This window comes from Corvus moneduloides, chromosome 2 (genome assembly GCF_009650955.1).
Source record: "Corvus moneduloides isolate bCorMon1 chromosome 2, bCorMon1.pri, whole genome shotgun sequence".
NCBI classification, from domain to species: domain Eukaryota; kingdom Metazoa; phylum Chordata; class Aves; order Passeriformes; family Corvidae; genus Corvus; species Corvus moneduloides.
In genome coordinates, this window is record NC_045477.1 from 23,368,762 (window position 1) to 23,377,482 (window position 8,721).

The 8,721-nt window shown below is 44.4% G+C and overlaps 1 long non-coding RNA gene across 1 annotated transcript; it reads right to left on the reverse strand.

Annotated features, from left to right (window-relative positions):
• Positions 1 to 6,584: 6,584 nt before the first annotated feature.
• Positions 6,585 to 8,699, reverse strand: LOC116439241. The gene is made up of 2 exons (XR_004238102.1): positions 7,545 to 8,699; positions 6,585 to 7,072 (listed from the first exon to the last, which is right to left on the reverse strand). It is a non-coding gene; the product is annotated as an uncharacterized LOC116439241 (long non-coding RNA).
• Between the last annotated feature and the right edge of the window lie 22 nt (positions 8,700 to 8,721).

Consider the following 8,721-nt stretch of genomic DNA (forward strand, 5'->3'; position numbering starts at 1 on the left):
ATGTTTGAAGGTTCCACCCATTGCTCTCAGTGCAGTCTTTAACTGTTCATTGCACTGCTGGATTTTCCCCTGGAGGCTGGTGTGCCATAGGGGCTGTTATATCCACTCAATACTATGTTTTTCGCCCAGTTGTCTACAAGGTTGTTTTGGAAATGAGTCCCATTGTGTGACTCAGTTGCTTCTGGCCTACCAGGTCCCCACAAGACTTGCTTTTCAAGGCCCAGGATAGTTTTCTGGGTGGTGCTATGGGGCCCAGAATATGTTTCCAGTCCTCCAGTGAGCCCATGGTGGATTTGTGGGAGTGTGATATATTCAATCTGCCAGGCCTTCTTATATTTCAGCCAGCGTCCTTCTTACTAGAGAGCCTTTAACCACTTGACTTGCTTAATTTCAGCATGCTTCCCTTTCATGGATAACCTATGTGACAGTGTCCATGGTCAAATCTACCCCTCAATCATGCGCCCGTCTATAGTTGCATTGCTTTCTTGATGGCCTGAGGTGTTATGGGCCCACGGGGCTATAAATAATTCACCTTTATGTTGCCAATCCAGATCCACCTGAGCCACCTACTGGTTGTTTGGATGTTCTGCAGTGGCCCGACTCGGGCACACGAGCATTTTACGTGATGCACCTTCACGACCAGGTTCTCCACCCAGGCAGAAATATCCTGTCACAATGCAGCAGCCCAGGTGGGTTAACCTCTGCACTGCCAGCTACTCTGCTTCCATCACTGCAACCACCTCCACAGGGCATTTGCCATCATCCCTGACTCAGTAGAAATGTAAAGTATTGGCCATTTTTCCTCATTCAAAAATGTCTAAAGCCAGCTGGGTGGCTTTCACCTCTGCAAACTGACTGGACTCACCTTCTCCTTCAGCAGTTTCTGCATCTTGTCGTAGGGGACCCGATACAGCTGCCTTCCACCTCCAATGCTTTCCTACAACACATCAGGACCCATCAATAAACAGGCCATATTGCTTCTCACTTTCTGATAATTTGTCACATAGTGCAGCCTCTTCAGCACATCTCACCCCCTCCTCTGATCATATTCTGAAATCTTTACCTTCTGGCCAGTTCATGATCCCTTTCAAGATTTCTGGATGCCTGGGGTTTCCTATTCAAGCTCATTGTGTGATCAGCGGTATCCCACTTATTCCACATAGCATCAGTTGTCTGATATGCAGAGGAGACCCTTCCTTTGAACATCCAGTCCAGCAGAGATAACTGGGGTGCCGGAAGGAGCTCTGCTCCAGTACCAATCACTACCAAAGCGGCTCAAACCTCTTCATAAGCCACAGTTATCTCTTTTTCAGCTGGAACGTAGCAGGCCTTAGATCCTCTGGCTCCAAAAGCCATGGGGTTGACCTCAAGTCTCCCATGGTGCTTTCTGCCAGAGGTTCCACATAGGGTCAATCTCTCTGGCTGCAGCACAGCTCACATTTCTAACATCTTGCTCTGCCCAGACTGGCCCAAGGGCTATTGCATGAATTATCTCCTCTTTAGTTTGTTCAAAGGCTTGTTGATGCTCCAGGTCCCATTTGGGGACACTCTTCTGCTGGGTCACTTGATAGAGAGGACTGTAATTTGGAATGGGCATTCTCCAAAAACCCACAGCACCTTAGAAAGCTTGCGTTTCCTTCTTGCTAGATGGTGGAGATGTAGCTGTTGTTTTGTTGATCACACCCACTGGGATCTAATGATGTCCATCTTGCCTGGGTGACATACAGCATCTTTCTTGAAGGGATACTTTTCCTTCATGCCTGACAGAGTGATTTCCAGAGGCTGAGGACTTGTATCCCTTTTCCAATAAGCTTGTCAATTCCCCTTTCCCTAGAGAATGACCCCAGATGCTTGGCTTCCCTACCCTCTAATTCCAGGCTACTAGTCCCACTATCCCAGCATTGAAGCAGCCAGGCGATAATGTGCTCACCTGGGCAATGGATGAAATCTTTTCCCATAATCCATAATTCACTCAGTGATAGGGATCGACTGGTGGTTACCTTCTGTTCTGCTTCTTCCTCCTTTTCTTGTGATGGCCCCACTTTGTCCTCATTTACTAAATGAGTCGACTTTCATGTCCATTTCTTCTTGTCTGTAGGGGCGACTGACACTGGCATGGGTTGGGTCTCTGGTTCAGCTGCACTGCCTGTCACTGGAGTTGGAGTAGCTGCAGTGCCTAACGCTTTGCCATCAGATCCAGAGACCATCTCATCCCCTTGAGGTACTGAATAGTGTTGAACAGGGATCAGTAGGCATGGGCCAGGCCCCAGCACATCTCAGTGATTTGTGCCTGTCTGGAATTGACAGGATAACAGCATACTTCTCCCAAATATTTATTCTGCACTTGTTCCAGGAGGAAGGTCCAAAACACTGCAGGTTCCTACTGTTCTAGGTACTTGCCACATTCTATCCTACACATCCTGCTACTTGTAACAAACCAAACTCAGGGAATTCTCTTGGTAGTATTCTTAAATAGTTGTTTAACCACAAGCAAGACCTGGAACATATTCAGCATTCCTGGAAAGAGGACCATGATAGTTTCAACATCCCAAGGACATTCAAAATTTTCAAAATCCTCAAACACTACTGTAATTAGTCTGACAGGAAAGGGGAAAGTGTGGAAGGATGTCTCCTCCATAGGTTGTCTCTCGGAGGAGGAAAGACAAAGGGTGTGATTATTGGTAGCTCCCAACAGATGGCTCTCGAAGAACAGAGGTGAGCAATGCTGAGTACACACACCAGATTAGTCTTACAACCAGTAATTCTATCATATCACAAGCCAGCATTACGAAGTACAATGAAATGATAACCTTAGCCCAGACCTCAAAGGCAATAAAGCCAAGACAGGGAACACATGCTGCAAGTAAAGTGCTCCATAATACAGCCCTGAGAACAAGTGCAATGACTCTGAGGGCAAATAAATCGATGTTGTGACCAGTGAATGTTAAACCAATGCAGCAAATGCTTATAATGAATTTGTTTTAACACGCTCTGGTCAGATCTGTCTTTACCTCAACCCTCAGGGCTCCATGTTGAGCGCCAAGAAGGATGTTGACACAATGTAACACCAGCTGGCAACCAAGTACCACCCAGACTCACTGCCCCACCCACCCCGCAGTGGGATGGGGAGGAGAACCGGAAAAAGGGCAAATCAGTGGGTTGAGATAAGAACAATTAAATAATTGGCATAAAGTAAAACATTAATGCAACTAGTAATAATTGTAATGAAAACAGAGATTACACAAAGAGAGAGAAATAAAACTCAAGATAAGAAAAATCAACAAACCAACAGTCATGCCCAATACAGTTGCTCACCACCCACTGACTGATGCCCAGCCTATCCCCTAGAAGCCACCAGCAACTCCTGGCCAGCTTCTTCCAGTTTATATACTGAGTGTGACATTCTATGGTATGGAATACCCCTTTCCCCAGCCTGGGTCAGCTGTCCTGGCCATGCTCCCTCCCAGTTTCTTGTGCACCTGCTCCCTGGCAGAGCACGACAAGCTGAAAAATTCTTCACTTAGGGTAAGCAGTACTTAGCAACAACCACAATATCATTGTATAATCAACATTATTCTCATACCAAATTCAAAACACAGCACTGCACTAGCTACTAGGAAGAAAATTAACTCAATGCCAGCCAAAACCAGGACAGCTCTTCTGTTTTACTTTTAAAACAAATGTCTGGAAGGGGCTCTGGTAAAGTCTTATTGGCTTATCAGTGTGATTTGGCTTGTTTCTGGTAGAGAATTCTCCCTCTTCATTCCCTGCCAGCAGATCGGGGTCTGTGCCTCATGCATTCACTTTCCTACCTTCTCCCGCAGCAGCATTCTCACTTAATTTCCATGTCTACAAACTGGATCACAGCTGCTGCTCAGTGAACAGACTGATTGTGTCTGCATCACTTCACACCTCAGCTTTGCTCATCCTTCCCCTTTAGCCACAGAAATGACCAGTGACAGCCCAGCTGTACCAGCAGACTGTGGCTGTAGTTCTGTGTCTGAGCCTCTGTAATACACACCTCGTCCAAGGAAATCTGCCAAAGCATTCTATTGCTCCAGATGAGCTGGAAAAAGTACCCAAACAAAAGAGTGAAATATTCAAGGAAATAAATTGTTCTTATCCTCAGTCCAGGTGTCTCTAAGGCCTGAGATGCATGCTCCAAGAGAAACCTGCTCTTTGTGTGAAATATGCCCAGGAGAACTTAGCTGATGGAACTATGCAACAAACCACAGTAAGGTAGGAGACAGAGATCTGTGCTAATTCCACAGGGGTGAAATTCCTTCTCAGTCACAAATCTGAACAACAGTTCAAGTCTGGATATATGTAGATGAACCTTATAGCTGCTGTGCATTTTGAATCAAAGAAGTAACTTTGTGCTATATATTAAAGTTAGGCTAATGACTTGAGCACAATTTTGGGGGGATGTTTTAAAGATTTACACACTCTCCTCCCTAGCATATTATGTACTAATTGTTATGCCTACAGAATTCAATAAAATGGTATGGAGACTTAGGTGTCTCTTCTTTTCCTTTCTCATTCTTACATGGAAATGTTAATGTGGCCAGGACAATAATGGAGTGACAATTTGTACCCACCTGCCCTTCATAATGATATTTCAGAAATAACCTGCATTTGTCTGCCAGGGTCCTCGTGTGCAATCCATGGCATATTGCATTTTTATCAATGAATTCATCAGAGAGCTGCACGAATGTTTGGATCTTTGCTTTCCTTATATTTGCAAGGAAACTGTAATCCAGACTGAGCCAAGGAAACTAGTACTGAGAAACAAGGAACAGGTCAGGCAGAATGGCAAAAATGAGACCATCCTGGCTAGGTTTTGTGAAATCTGCCTTGTTCAGCAGTCTTCTAACTTATCCTTGCTTGAGACTTTATCATAAAATACTGGATTACATATGTGGGAAGCTCAGCAAAGCACAGAGGTCCAGGTTCAAAAAGAGCCTTCTTTGATTAAATGTGTAACTGCTGCAGGGATTTAGAACACTCCTACTGGATCATGCAACACCAGTTTGCCCCCAGCAAACACTAACAGTATACAACTTCCTATGCTCTCATCACATTTGATTTTCCTATCTGTTCCTTCCAACTCTGATTTCTTTTCTGTTATTTAGGTTAATGTGATTTTCACCCACTTCTCACTTCTGCTATGCTTTGTGTTTTCTGCTGTCCCTGAGAAAACCTAGACCCCTTTTGCCACTCATTCTCCCTCCTGTTTCAAATCCTTTTCCTGTCTTACTAACTCCTCAGTTTTTCATTTTATCAAACACCTCCTCTATCCTTTCACTCCAGGGAACAGGAACAGTCCTTTAAATTTACCCTGGGATACGGCTGTTGCTTATCTCAAAGTCTTACCTTGATAAAGCAAAGATGTAACTTCAGTCTTGTGTACACATGTCCAGGTGAGGTTGGGTACCACTAACTGTGCAATTGTAGTGACGTGAAATTCAGCATGAACTAATTGCTGTAATGTCCAGCAACTGCTGGGATGACTTTTGAAGATCTCTCTGTACCATAACCACATGCAAGAAAGAGTCGCCATTGTTACTCACATTTCGAGGCCACATGGCACCAGCTTTCATCCAAACAATTTATGAGGTAAAAATCCCTGTGTTTAAACTGTGAGACTGAAGAACAGAGATGAAAAGAAAAGCTGCTTTCAAATGCTGCAGGGAAGAACACCCAACATAGACTTTGTATCTGCATCCAAGAAAACAGGGCTTCTATGCCTCTTCTAAAAGTATGTGTTATAACAAATTTATTTCAAGTCACTGATGTCTATGTGAGTAAGAAATGAACCTGCAGGGATTCAAAATCTACTGCAGCTCAACAAATAGCAGCATTAACACAATCAGACCCAAATGACCCGCGATCCGATTCTGTTTGCGCAGAAATTCTGCCATTTCTATGGCGCAGTATTGAGATAAACTACATCCGGGATTGCTTCCTCAGTAATTTTTTAGCAGCACTAACAACCTGCAGGGAAGGATTTGATTTCTTAGGGAAACCTTTTATGTTGTGCTGGGCAAGTTGATGAGGTATCAGGTTTGCTGTCTGATATCATTGCTGTTTCCGGACAGGAAAAAATATTGGTCTCTCCATGACCTCAATGTAATAATGTTGCTCACTCAGCATGCCATGTACTGTGTGTCCTTCTCCAAACTGGAGATGTAGCATTCCACTGAAATACCTCCTGCTAAGTTTACAGGTAATTATTTATTGGATGGCATTATTTCCACAACTAATGATCTTTGCTCCTTTTCAAAAATTAAAAAAGTATAATTTTACACTTTGCTAACCTTGAGTCACTGGGGCATCTGGGAAAATCCCAGCTTGTACTACATTTGCATGTGGTGTGGAGCTCAACAATGATTGATATTCTGGGTAGTTTAAATTCAGTCCTTGTCATATTCTACAAGTGAGATTAAAACCAGCAGCTAAAGAGCGCACCTAGGACAACGTGAATATTTGAAGTAGGGGAAAATGTAACATTTGCTTCACAAGAGAATAAAGATAGAACACTGAAGGAGACCCCAGACTCAGGGCCCTTCTCAAGACTGTTCCCATGAGATCCACAAGGTTTTATTTTTTGGAACAAGCATAACATTTAGTTTGGAGAAAAGAAACCTGGTTAAACAAAGTTAGACAAATGTTACATTTGCAAGATAAGAATATTTGTGGAGGAAAACACACACAGAGACTTTTATAGAAAGTGCTTACATCAGTTAAACACAGTGTTCCGTGAACCATAAACAGAGTTAATTGCTGTTCTCACAATGTTTCCCACATCCCCTGCGATCACATAGCCCAAGTTTCCCATACATCCTTTAGATGCATACATCCTGCATCACAGTATTCCTGATGACTGCAAGTCCATACAACGCTTTCAGGTGCTCTGCATAACGCGGTTCGTTTTGAGCATCTTCACACATACCTTTGGCCATCTCACCTCTCCCTTCCCTATTCTGTGAGAACACCACCACAGTAATTTCAGGTCTCATTGTTCGTTTCCTTCTCTTTGTTGGTCTGTAGGACGAGTGATTTGCTGTGTGCACTGGGATTTAAGATACACGCTGGTTAAATCTGTGGTATGAGGGTGGACTGACAAGCTGGATAATGCCAATGCACTCTCAGTGGGTCAAATAATGACTAACACTCTGGGTCACTCTCTCAGCAGAGAGTGTCTTCTGTATCTACAGTTCTGATCCACACAGCACTAACAGAAATGTACTATATTTGAGACCCATGCACTTTGGCAGATTTGTTTACAATCTGGAAGTAGCATCTGGATCTGACAATTACATAACATCATAAAACCTGACTAAAACTATCAATAGATATGACTGATGCCACTAGAAATGGGTCACTCACACAGCTATTACTGGACAACTCCTCACATCTCTTTTAATTTTGGATTATCAACATTTGTTACTATTTACAAACAGAAGGAATTTAATACTATCCTTCATTCTTCCTCAGATCTAATTTCTGACAATTACATTGTTTTGCTTTATTTAATTTCCTACCCTGTTAAACAGAAGCTTTCTCCTCTCTGGTTCTTTCAACAGAAGTAATTTTTCTCCACAAAAGAAGATGAATTTTTCCCTTTTCTTGAAGGACTTTTGTGGTGCTTGACAGCAGATTCCTCGTGGGTGCAGCTGTATGAGGTCTGGGTGGTGTATTCCAGCTCCTGACAGGCACATATGCAGGCTCACTCTAGAGCAGGGTAGCAGCAGCATCATCCCTACTGCTCCCCTTTTGCTCTCCTTGCTATTGTCGGTGAAACTGCTTTGTTATTTGATCAAATAATTTAAAATAATTGGACTTTTTGGTAGAGAGGGACTGTTAGGTTGAGAAGGTTTGTATGGAGAAACAACCGATGCTAAGTTACAGCAATATGAAATTTGGTTAATCCATACGGTGATCTAACGTGTCCTGCAGGTGAAAACACCTTTGATTTTGAGGCTTTTTTCAAATATTAACTTACTAGTAACAGATAAACACTTTCAGCCATCTGCATGTGGGCAAACACACTTGAAGAGGTTTTTTGCACTCTTTAAGAGTTCGACACCAAAAGCCCTGTTGTGATTTCACTTAAGGAAGGGGGACACCATTCTCGTTCCCGAGCATTAGGTTTTGGAAGCAGGCATCTTAAGTTCTTATCTCTAAGAACTCCTGCGGAGCCTCACCTAATTTTCACTGTAAAGAAGAGCTAAATATCACAGAGCCGCAGAATCACAGAATGGTTCAGGTCGGAAGGGACCTTAAGGATCCCCTGGCTCCACCCCCTGCCACGGGCAGGGACATCTTCCAATAGAGACGTTTGGAGAGGAAGTGAGACTTGGCTTCTGATGAGCACCAGCCATACAAATACTGTGATGCCCAAGCCCTCGGAGCTCCCCTGCAGCTCCAAAAAAAACCCCCAAAAACCAAAACCCCAGGCGGTTCAGCATTCTCGTAAATGGCAAAGCTGGCAGAGTTCTGTCACCGCCACCAGCAGCCCGGGCGTGCCGAGCCGCTGGGACCGTCCGAGCCGCGCTGCCAGAGCCGTGCGTGCCGCGTTTGCTCGGGAAGCCCAAAGCAAACAAGCGGCTGAGGCCCGCTGGCCCGCTATTCCCGGGATGGGCCAGCAGCGGCCATGGCGGGAGGGGCGCTGAGGGGAGCGCGGGGAGGGCGGCGCGGCGGCAGGGCGCCTGCGCAAGC